Source organism: Nipponia nippon, unplaced genomic scaffold (genome assembly GCF_047370975.1).
Source record: "Nipponia nippon isolate SJK-2023a ecotype South Korea unplaced genomic scaffold, ASM4737097v1 scaffold_1, whole genome shotgun sequence".
NCBI classification, from domain to species: domain Eukaryota; kingdom Metazoa; phylum Chordata; class Aves; order Pelecaniformes; family Threskiornithidae; genus Nipponia; species Nipponia nippon.
The window spans coordinates 162,258,392-162,270,721 of record NW_028262290.1 but is presented as its reverse complement, the minus strand read 5'-3'; the positions used below and the strand labels follow the sequence as shown (position 1 = coordinate 162,270,721).

At 48.8% G+C, this 12,330-nt stretch overlaps 1 protein-coding gene across 1 annotated transcript in view; it reads left to right on the top strand.

Annotated features, from left to right (window-relative positions):
* Positions 1 to 1,863: 1,863 nt before the first annotated feature.
* VILL (villin like) overlaps positions 1,864 to 12,330 on the top strand; it is a 37,813-nt gene continuing 27,346 nt past the window's right edge. The window contains exon 1 of the mRNA XM_087731086.1: positions 1,864 to 2,488. The gene's annotated coding sequence lies outside the window, so the exon portion shown is untranslated. The remainder of the gene's footprint in view (positions 2,489 to 12,330) is intronic.

Here is a 12,330-nt window from a genome sequence, read left to right as displayed (position 1 = left end):
TGCCCCAGCATCAGCCTGTGACAATGTCTTCAGTGTCTTAGGCTTGCACTGGGACACTGAAAACAGCCTCATCTGCCATCTGTATGCATGAAAAAAAAAAGAAAGCACAAGGTCTTTGAGCTCTGGGAATACCAAGTCAAGAATTAGGCCCAGGATATGAGTGCATCAGGTCATGCACATGAGAAAAATAGCTGGAACAGGAACATCTCAGATCATGTTTCAGTTATGAAAGTCAGGCTGTTCTGTTTTCCACCAGTACTGAGTTAAACTGCTCGGAAATAATGTTTTCTGCTCTATAACCCCATGGCATGACCAGAATTAGCAGGAAGCAAAAGTGCCTACAGCTCAGCACTAAATGAGCCCATGTTTTATGACAAACATTTTCTTTTCCCTCGGCATTGACTGTTCTAAACTGCTTTACATATATTTCTACGCATTTGGGCTCCTTAAAATCTCACCAGGATTGTTTACTACTTTTTCACTGTGGCGATGGAAAGGAGTGGGGACAGGCAGCTCAAACATCACCTGTGCATGAGCCTGATGGGCATGGCCAAAGCTGTGGGTATAGGAATGGCATGCTTCATCCCAAAGCTCAAATTCATGTAGCCACAGCCATGGAGACGGGTTGGTTTACATCAGCATGTATCAGCAGTGAAAAGAATCCAGACACACAGCAGCTATTAATGAAACCCTTGGTGCTGGGGATAACGAATTCATGTGGCAAAAGGGGAAGCGGAGCATGATGGAGTTTGGTGACAATCCTCTGAGGTCTCCAGGTGTCCTCGCCCCAGCTTCTAATGCCTCCCACCGCAGCTGCTGGTGTATGACCCTTGCCGCTGGGCCAGCAGTGGGCTTGGGGTTGATGCCAAAGATAAAAGCAGGTCCTGTCACTGGTCCCCATCTCCTGTGGGCTGGAGGAAGACACAAAACATGGTTCCTCTGTTCCCTGTAACAGAGGAAGACACTCAGTATGATTTTTCAGAAATTAAAAGAATGAAAAATGAAAGGTGAAGGCTGTTACAGGTTTTATGAACTGTAGCCTTCCGACATTAAGGAATAAATTGCTTGCTAAGAGTCAGTTTTGCATCTTCAACCATGAAACTATGATCTCTGAAGTGTTCCTCTCAGATATGGGCACACCCAGGCTCAATGAGCAGGCTCAGCCCGCGCCCTGATCTGCAGCTATCTGTGATTAGTGGTACACTGGTCTGTAGCTAATGTCATGGATATTTTGGGTGCTCTTTTCATTACAGGTCCCTTGGGGTCAGTGGACTAGATCTGTGGAAACTGTGTTGGTTTAAACCTATTCTGATACCTGGTTTAGCTGATGAGCTGATCCATATCTATTTTCAAGTTTTGTGGAAAGAAATTAAGGAAATGGCAAGAGAAGCTTAATGTATAGGAAGGGAAGAACTTGCACGGTTCCCAGTCCAGAGAGGTCACGGAGTGTCCATCCTCAGAGATACTGAAAACCCATCTGGACACTGTCGTGGGTCCCCCTCCACCCCCCTCCAGCGAGGGACGTTCCCTCCACCAGCAGTGAGCAGCACCATGCAGATGCCACGCAGAAGCAGCTGGGACGGAGCGGAGATGGTTTCTCTTCAGGTCACCCCCAGCCAGGGGCATCGGGGCAGCTTTCAGAAGGGGCAGCTGCATATTACAGCCAACCTTTGCATACGCTTTTTTCTTAACGATCAGCTATGATATCGCAATGAGTATCCACACACACAGCTTTCTGCTGCCAGCTTCGCTGGAGTTTTCTGGGTTATCATTAATTTTCCCCTGGGAGGGCAGCCCGGTTACACGCTCCAGTGCTCCATTACGTCCCCATTTCAGCCGGTAATCCTGATGGCAATCCTCACCCCTGCTCCCCATCGCCCTGGGCTGCACACACACCCAGGGGTCCGGCCGGCGAGCACAGGGAGGCCCAGCTCGGCTTCGCAGGGAGCGCAGGAGCAAGCTGCCTGCCCCGAGCACCTCTCCCCTCAGACCAACTGTGCCAAAATTCGGGACAGTCAGAGTCAGAGACGAGAGCTGGGACTCGGCTCCAAGCGTTAACATGGGACTGAGCAGCACCGCGCCTCGCTTTGTCCAGCAGAAATAGAGAAAAGGGGGAACCCCACCCCCCCACCCCGCTCTTTTAAATCTGGACAAAACAGGTTTCTAATTAAGGCAGCACTTAATCATTATTGCTCTGTGAATGCAGGGCTGGTGGATATTTGATGCAAACAGTGAGTTGGTTGAAACTCTCTCATACCGGCTCCCTCTTTGTCCCTCCGTGAGCCTGGGAATGGGTGTGATCTCCGAGTAGGAGTGTCTCTGCGGTTAAGTAGAGGATTGAATTACTGAACGCTGCTGTTCCCGAGCTGACAAGGTAACAGAACAGCAAACAGAAGTGCCTTGAAACTAGCTCACCAAAGAGGAGAGAGAGTGCTGGGTTCGGCAGAGAAAGGGAGACCTGCAAGGACACCGCGCGCTTTCCAGCAAGGTAAGCAGCTTCCCTGCACCCCTCTTTTTTCTAAAGGCCAGAACTGTTTGATGACTTACTAGGATAGTAAGAAACAAACAAAAAAAAGTAATGGGTTTCATATTTTTTAAAAAAATTCTCACTTGGTGTAAGCCAGGATGTCTTTACTGAAAGCAATGAGCCCATCCTGATTGGCACCGTTCGGGGCTGGAGCAAGCAGCTCTCTTGGCTCCCTGTAACCTGGCCGGGCTACGTATCAGCTCTGAGGACACATGCTTTTCCTTTAGCTCTCTGCACAGACTGGCTTTGATTTCACACAACAAGCAATTAACGGCATTTTTGTCTGGCCTGGTTTGTTTTATGCTTTGCTGCTGTGGGGATTTGCTTAGAGCTCGCCTGCCTTTGCAACGCAGTTATGTGTCCAGGCACCGACGGCAAAAAGTCGTTGCAAGTTCTCATCGATAGGTCTCGTTGTCGTCTAATCGATAGATCTGCTAATGGCTGAACTGCTGGGCTGTTTTGCACTGTAAGTACAGAGTGTTTTCTCATCCCATTTGTTTGAGATGCAAATTGCACTGAGATAAAATTGAGTAGTAATGGAGTTGAGCAGCAGTCTTACTTGCCAGTATTTTTCTTAGGCGTGCATATTAAGAACATAAATATTTAACACGAAGGAGAACTGATATGAATTAGCGTCTGTGGGAGGTTCGCACTTATTCAAGGCCACCCTAGCACAGATGTAAACAAATGTTACAACAGCTGAAGCAAACTGGCCCCACAAGAGCAGCACTTAGACGGTGAATCATCCAGGTGCTCTTTACACACCGCTGCTAAATGAGCAGATTAGAGCCTGCAAAATAGAGATTAGACAATCAGAGAGCATCGGCCTTCCTTTTCGGTGGGGTTTTACCATTCCCTGCCGCATGGGCTGAGATGCTGGGTGGAAGCAAGTGCAAGGACAGGCACTAACCAGCGCAGTGCAGATCAGGAAAGCCTTGACCGTCTTCCCTCACCTTCCTCCTAGCAGAGCCAGGTGACCCTCCCCTCCTCCTCCTCCCAGCACGAACAGGCTGCCCTTTTCCTCCTCCAGCTCCCTTCTCACCCGCGGACACGTAGATCTGGTGACGTTATTTCCTAGGCAGGACTTTGTGGCAACAGTTGCTAAGATCTCCCAGCTGGGAGCAAAGGTTTCGTGCCATGGCCGCAAACGGTGTCACCCTGGTCTCCTGCCTTCCCCTGTATCTTGGGGCTGTGGTTAGGCTGAGACAATAAATCCCTGCTCTTGCATGGCCAAGGATGCTGAAGATCCTCATGGTGTCTCCTGATTTTTTCCATGGAGCTGTGCAAGTTCTTCTGGACTTTAAGCATGGAGGTCATTACCTTTTCTGCTCTGGACCCCCTGGGGAGGTGTGGGACACATGATGTGGAGAAGATGCACCATGGACTCTGTGTCTTCAGGCTGGATCTGTCCTGCAGCCTGGTCCTCCAGCACTGCTCATGGTGTGGTCGTTCATCCCAAGGAGGTGACCAACTCAGACACCTGCCCCATGCTTGGAAGGTGCTGGGACTCTGCTCTGTGCTGGGCACGTCCTGCTGGACTGAAAGCCTGCCCTCAATTTTAAATAATGCTAAATACATGGTAGCCCACTTGGAAGCAGAGCCCTGAAATGCCCTGGGCAATGAAGGGGAGCTCGGGGCACAGTGAAAGCCTTTGTGCTACCTTTGTGCTACCTGGCCCAGCTCCGTTTTAGCCACCCCTGGGGAACGCACGTGCCACCACCCCCTCTCCTCAGGGTCCCTCCTTCATCACAAGGAATGGGCTCTTTTGCAGCCTTCTGAAATTTGCTCTGGGACTGACACAAAGCCACAGGTTGGGCTTTCTATGTATGAAACGTCCAACCGTGTGAGAAAGGACTCCAATGCGGACACCCCACACCCAAAATACCTCTGCCCTGGCTCTTTGTTTATTCACATGTTTATTCAGCTTCTGTTGGGCCCTCAGAGAAACAGATTGTACAGTCACAAGGGGATACATGCTCCTACGACTCATTAAAACCTCTCTTCTCATGCTCTCCCTTTCCACATAATACAACCCTGGAAACAGGCCTAATTATGACTTATCCTGGATGATTATGTATTTCCACCCGTTCTGGGTGTAAAAGGAATGCAGAAAGGGGTGAATATTGTCACTAAGTCTTTGGCATCCTTCAGTCCAAAAAGTCCTCTGAGATGTAATGCTAATTTTCAACATGGGATGATGTGCGTTTGCTTCAGTTGCCTTGATTTTCAAGGGCCTCTGCTTGAAAAAGAAATCCTACCGTTTGTTATCCGTCTTTATCTGAGCCTATTCTTGCTTATCTGAGGCAGCGCTGGTTAGAGTAACAGTGAAACTTGTTATTACCTTGTACCCACGTCAAAGACATGAGACATAGGGGATGCTAAACTGCATGGTTGAGCTCCATCCTGGGCAGTTCCTGTGGAATGAGCTATTCAGAGCAGCCGACCTCTCCCACCTAAAAATGTCCTGTTGCCATGCCCTGGGATGAAAGAATAGGTTTCTGGATGGCCCTGTATTTAAAACTGCTCTTACAAAAACATCTGAACAGGGTAGGAAACAAGCAGCACTAGAAATCATAATCTTTTTTGGGTAATAGAGACTGTCTAGATACCCACCTTCCCTTCGGGAGGGTGCTAGAGCCTGAATTACTGTACTTTGTTGCTTTCTATGAAATAGCTGTCTGGGTCTAAGCAAATGCCACCCACCCCAGTCTTTCAGATGCCTGGTTCCCTTCTCCAGACAAAACTCCCGTTGGCAGCTCTGGATGCAAAAGGCAGTCCCAGATGAATGACTCTTTCTAAAGCTGTTTGCAGTATTTGCAGGGATGTTTTATTCATTTGGCTTTGTTCAGTTGATGTGCTACTCTCTCAAAGCTGGTTTTCATTTCTGCCAAGAGGGGATTGCACGCTCTTCCCGCGCTCATGTGCTGTGGTCCTGCATGGGCTGGGTTTTATTTTTTATGCCAAGCGAGTGCCAGATGCACAGCCCCATGGGCTGGGGCTTTGCTCCTTGCTGTGCCATGTCAGCAGAGAGCTGTGCTCAGCCATGCAGGAGCCCCAGAGCTGGGCAGCATAGAGTTGAGCTCACAAAATCGTGATGCACCAACACCATCCATCATACAGCACATGATACCACGGGGAGAAAGTTACACCTGCTTATTGCCCCATGTCCCTCTGCCCCTCATTCCCAGTAATCCACCCCATCTCCATTTTCCCCGTTGTCTCCCTGGACCCCTTTCCTACCACAACAGAGGATAGCCACCGAAAGCCATCTCGGGAAGGAGACACAACCACGGGGTCTCTTGAGGGTGGGATGGTGCTCCTCAAGGAGCAATCACTTAAAGCCAGGAGACGCAGGTGGAGACGGAGTGGCACCCACAAAGTCACAGGAGGACCAAGAGTGGTCCAACTCCAACCTGGGTTGGAAGGGCTGGATGAAACAGTGATAAACCTGCCACATAGGTGGTGCTGAATGCAAGCCTAGAGGATAACACTAGTATGGGTCACTGCTACCAAAAACTCTTGTGTTGCTGGTGTTCTCTTGAGAGAAGATCTTGTGAAGGTCTGGCTCTGTTTCAAAGAAAGACCTTAAAGCTCATATAAGGCAACTCACACCTTGGCTCAGCACCCCGTCCCAGTGGAAGCCAGGGTTGGGTTGGTTGGTACCTACTTGCTTTGACACAATTTAGGTGTCTTTCAGCAGAGGTGTGTCAGCCAACATACACAAAGGGTGAGCTTTCCTTTCCAGCTTGAGGAACAAGCCTTCCCACTGAATAAATCCATTGCATCTTGTTGGGCTGGCAATGGAAATGCACAGTCACCTACGGAGCACCATGCTTAAGTCCAGGTCATTTCATTTGCAATCCGAAATATAAACCTCTTTTTTTCCAGAAGTCCTGGGTTTCTCTTCCCAAATTTGATGTGATGCTTGCAGGTCTGAACTGGAGCAAAACTGGAACAGTCCCTTCCTTTTGGTAGTTAATACGAATCCAGCCGCTTTCCACTGGGAAGCCAATGCTCTGGGAACCAGTTCTCTAGCTGGTCTGAGTGGACCCAGACCGGCGCCCCTGCTCCATCACCATCAAACAAAGGTCGTGACAGCAAAGGCTTATTCAACTGCACTAGTGAAACAGTGGACCAGGGAAAACATGCTCTTTATCTCGTACATGTACATATATGCGTGCACACATTCTTACAATAAATATAAAACTGTTACATGCAGTAGCAAAAATCATAACTCTTAGACTTGTTTTTTGAGAAGGATGGGCCAGGTGGGCACTGGTGCTTGGGTTTAACTGCAGTTCGTTTGTGGTATTTGGCTGGGATCATGCTGACAGAGCTGGCAAGCAGGGTCTCAGGGCACGGTGGCTGGGACTGAGTTCCCACGCTCTGAGAGAGGTGAAGGACAGCGCGGCAAGCTGGGCTCTCCACCCGGGGGTCTGCCCCATAGGCCAAGGGGACAGTAAGTCCCTCCTGACCGAGAGTCACCAGATCTGCCCTAGACCCAACGTCAGGGTGAGGGAAACCACCATCCTCAGACTTAAGCACCTAAAACTAAGACATCTGAGTGAGGGTGGATGAATCCCAACCTCTAAACCCCTCTCCCAGCCTTCCTCCAGGCTCTTTTAACCCTACATAGAAAGCATTGGCTTTCCTCAGTTTCAGCTGGGAAAATGCCTTCTTTTGAGGGTCTCTCCTCAACTTCCAACTGTCACACCCTTCCCGTAAGCTTTCAAAGTGGAGGTATTCCCCAGGGCTTAGGAAACTCTTGTACCCGTGACCAAACACACATGCTCTCCTCCCTGATGTCTCGGCTCTGGTTTTACTTACCTGTGGTCATTAGGTTAAATAATGCTCTGTTAAAATGCTGATGTGGGAGGGGATCATAACTTTTTTCCTAGAGGTGGTGAGTAATTAGAAGTTAATTTCTGAGAACGTTTCTAACCTGAACCACTTCTCTGGAAACGAGGAAGAGGAATTAAAATGGCTTCAGCTTTGTTTTCCTTCTGCGTCCATCTCCTGCCCTCACTGTGGCACAAAGCCCTGCCTTCGGACGCAGTGCTGGTCCTGAGCCAGCGATCTCTCCCTTTCGCCAGGGGAGAAAGAGCTGAAAGAAAGGAGAGATTTGTTCGTAAGGAATTGGCAAGCCTCATGCTTGCCTTTCCCTTGGGATGGCTCTGTACCGTAACTGCCTCAATAACCTCACGAAGAGGAGCTGGAGATGGAATGGATACCTCTGAAGCAGGCATGTGCCAAGCTGCATTTTGTTATTTGAAAATAATGCAGCTGGCCCCATACCAGGGGCAATGCTGCTGCAAGGCGCTTGTACACAGAAGGCTTTAAACAGCTTCTTGGGCCACTGTTTTTTCTCACAGATCCTGAGAGAGAGGTGGGTTTGCGCTGGAAGAGTTTGTTATCGGTCACTGGGACTGATCTCAGGGGGAAGTTACTGCAGCTCAGACTCTGCTGCTGCTTCTGAAAGCTTTGAGTCTAATAGGGCTGCCCTCCCCCTGCAGAGATGCTAGCTGCCTGGAGAGCCTGCTGCTTTCAAAGACATCCTGGGGAAGAAGGACTTCCCGGGAAAACAGTCAGTCAAGAGCTGTGTGGGTGCTCTGACCTTCTCTATAGGACACCAAGGCAAGGACGGCCAGCCTCCACCTTCAGCCAATTTGCTCTCCCTTTTCCAGCGCCAGTCACTGCTGAGCACTGGGCTCGGTATCCAGCGTGATGAATGTGGAAACTCAGACTGCATGGCTTGGGAGTTGTGGCTGGTGTTAAGGCTTTCTGGTGTAATTGTCAGTACATTGTTCCTACATTGTTGAGAAGTTCGCTGGGACAATACAGCTCTACTGTTCCCAGGACAAATAGTTGTTAAAATTTTAGAGGGAGGATTCAGAAATAGCAGCAGTTTGGGAAAAATCTGCTCCTACAAACCAGTTTTCCAAGACCATCTGCTTGAAGATCAGACTGCTGGAAAGCTACCAGCAGCGAGATAAATAGAGAGGACAAAGGAGGTCATAAAGAGAGGTGTGGAGCGATGAGCAAGATTTTGTGGATGGAGCGAGGTGTTGAGCTAGAATTTATGGCAGGTGGAAATGAGGCAACTGCAGGGACTAGTCTAAGTCAGAGGAAATAAATCATGAGTTGCCTGACCTTCTAAATCAGATGTCCTCTGAGGAATTTGAAGAGATAGATGAGATACAGATTGAAGGCTGTTGCAACTGGGAAGGTGGTTATTTCCCAGTAACCTGGTATTTCCTTGTGCTCCTTCCTTTTAAGTAAGGAGCAATGGTAGGTTTGGAGAATTAATGCAAAGCCCATCTGCATGTGGTTCACAAGGGGCTGAAAGGTAAAGGCTCACAGCACCAGTGGTTTTCTTGGAAAGACTGCGTGTAAGCTACTGAGTAAAAGTCAGAGATGCCAGAAATGGACAGGGGTTGAAGGCACAGGTTATAGGAAGACAACTAAGCTGAAGGTCTGCTTCTTGTTAATTCCTGGGACGGTGGTTGGAGATGGAGTAAATTTGCAGGGTTCGAGAGATACAGCAAATGGGTCTGGGGGAAACTGGTCAGTTTTTGTCAGACAGGGCAAACTGGTTAGTGCTCATGCAGAACCTTAGAAGTTACTTGGCTAGGTGGATCCAGGTTTGTGCATCCTTTGAATTTACTGACAGGGAATTCAAAGCTCTCCTGGGGTATAGAGCACTTCCAGTTTAAGAGGCCATCAAGAACATAAAATCATCTCAGTGATGCTCCTCTTCATCTCACGCCCTTAAGTCTTCACTCACATTAACGCTGAACAAACTTCAGCATCTCAGTCCTCAGCATCCCAGCCCTTGCCCCATGAACAAACAACAAAAGAGACCAGCTGCCTGTGGTGGTAGGTCGCTGTTCGGACGAGACATGATCTGATGATCCCTGGCAGCCGTTCGTGGAGAAAGGGAAAACCTGCCCATCTGAACCCAGTGAAGTCCCTTCTTAGCTCCAGAGCCATTGACCCTGAGAAGGTGAGCAAGAAGCTTCTTCACAATCTTAGTTCATCCTGTCCAATGCCCCGTCTCAAGTTTTGATCCATCTCTACTTAAGAGAAGACTAAAAAAGCCCTTCAACCTCTTTCATGATCCACCCAGATGATTTGGTAGCATGGATAGGGGATCTTTCCTGACCTGTGGAGGTGGCTGGGTGAAGCCCTGAAGCATGGGGATCAATCCATGTTACTGCCTTAATGCCAAATTGATGGGAAGGTGCAGCTTGCTGAAAGCGAAGCACCTGAACAGGGGCTCACGGTCACAGACCCCTGAGTTGCCAAGCCCAGAGAGCACACCCCAGCCATTTAGCCGTCTCATTTCAAAGACATTAAGTAAAGGCGAGCCTGCCAGCTTCCCTAATAAGCTGTTCCAATATTTAATTGCCCACCGTGATCAGAAATAGCATCTTATTTCAAGGCCTGTTTTACGTAATCTTAGCTGCCAGGCAACAGCTCTTTCCAAGAAAGCTGAAGTGCTCTCTGTGGTCAGCCAGGCGTGTCTGTGCAGAGCCCTCTCCTTGGCACGCTGGCCACACCGAGCTCCTGAACTTGGACCTCACAGGACCTAGAGGAGGAGGGTGAGCCGAGCTGTACTTTTCCCTCTTTCATCACCCCGCAAAATACATATCCCATTCCCTGCCTCATCACGATGTCCCAGCACATCCAACGCAGGTAATGCGATTCAGCTTCTCTGATTGCAACCCTTCCTGCGATTGTGCAAGAGGGCAGGAGCTGTCACCAGCACACTCATACACATGTGGATACGTATGGCGTGGGTGCTCTCACCTATGCAGACTTGGCTTTCCTACCAAAATATTGGAGGAGGATCTTATGTGACAGAGTGTGTGACAACATGAGAGAGAAGGCAAGCCCCATTGCTGGACCTCCCTACCCATCATTTCCACGTGAGATAAAAGCCACGTTTTTCTCCTCTTGCAACAGGAAAATAAAAGACAGCTTATATTGGTTGAGTGCTGTAGTTTCAGACAGCCACTCACTGGGGACACTCACTGTTCAAAGCAACGGTCCTGAGCAGTAGCTGATGAGCCACACAAGGTAACTCAACGTTGAATTTCATTCCTCTGGGCAAAACAAGAGTTAACTGCTGTCCTTTATGCAAACAAAAAAATGGCACCTACTTGGGCCCAGATGCCCAACTATAATGGAGACAATGAAAGCAATTCAACAGCCCTGGTTTACCTCATCTAATGCCAGTCCAAGTATTCCCAATAATTAGGCCTTTCAGCCTGGAAAGGCTGGAGCCACAGCTGCTTCCTATTTTCCTGAAGCTGTACAGAGCATTAGTCATTTCACTGGGGTTTTTTTATTACCGTGACTACAGCCCAGCAAGTGTGCCGCCAAAACCCAGACAAGCCAAATCAGGCTTAATTCAGAATGTACTTCGGGAGTTTGAAATGATCTCCTATCCCCCTTCTGAGTCCTTATTTTCCATCCCCACCCAAACAGCCCAAGTCTGCCTGAAGAAATGTCCTGCTAGGTCTGCTTTCTCAACACTTACCAAGTTGACCAAAATGAAGTAGTGATTGCTGGCACTTCCACCCCAACTGTTATTCATTAACCAATCTTGGGAGTCACCTTGACACTTAATTAGTCATCTAGTCCTTCCTGAAGGCAAAGCTTTTCCCCATACTGTGCTGGTTGGAGAGTGGACGGGGATCATATTTAGCAAGCAGGAGCGTTGCTGCGATTTTGGCAGCACGTGAAGGGGAGCGGGTGTAACAGAGACCCGTCTGCCCTCACCCATCAGCTTTGTTACCTAGATTGTGTTAGGAAAGGCTTTGCTTTTAGCTCTGGAGGCTCCAGGTTGTCCCCACTGTGTCATCCAGCCAAGATGACAGCCACTGACATTTGGTTTCCAGGTCCTCTGCCCTCACCCAACAGCAGCATTTGCTCTTTGCAGTTTAATTTATAGCATCTTAACCAAGCGGTGATGACCCAGCAGAGCAGCTCCAAGCCAGCAGTTTTCTTTGCTACGCAGTGGCCACCTCTCAGCCCGCACTCATGGTGTGAACTTATCTCCTCTTTCCATGGTTGCGAGAGTCCCTGGAAGGGGTGGAAATAAGGTAGCTGGCCCTGCAGGTGGAAATGGGGTATTGCATGTTACTAATGTGGAGGTAAAGAGGTGAGCTTCAGCTGCTTTAGTGCCTCTCTTCCCCCTTCACCAGTAAAGCTGTGTCTATGTACAAGGAAGAAAATGTCCATCCCCAAAACCTGGACTTTTTTCCGGTGAATTCCTGCCCCAGGGGCAGTTGACTCATGCTTCTTGCCAATTTGCATTTCACCTAGCACGGGGCAAAACTGGTTTGACTGAGATAGGAACTGACCCAGACACTGCTGTTGAAACCCCACAGTGAACAGAAGACTCTTAACGTTCTTTTTTTTTTCTTTTTAAATTAGAAAAGTTTCTGCCCTTCCTGATTTCAGTATAGTTTTCACTCCATAAATACTGGATTTTGTGTCTGGGCAGGAGTTGAATTATGGGATCATCTGATTAAGAACCCACATTAAATCATTAATGAAATGATCTGTCTGATTATATAAGTAATATTTCTATTATTTCTAACTTGGCCACCAGCCGAAAGAAGCTGGAAAGTCCAAAGAAACAGCCAACCTTGTCTGTGCTTCCCACTCCCCCCAGCTTAATGACTAAGGAGGAAGGGAGGGACAGCATTTCCCAGAAAAGCGGGGACCAGCACTCATGGGCAAGTTTCAGATGGAGAAAGGAACCCCAGCAGCAGAGGAGCTCCAAGATCCCCGTT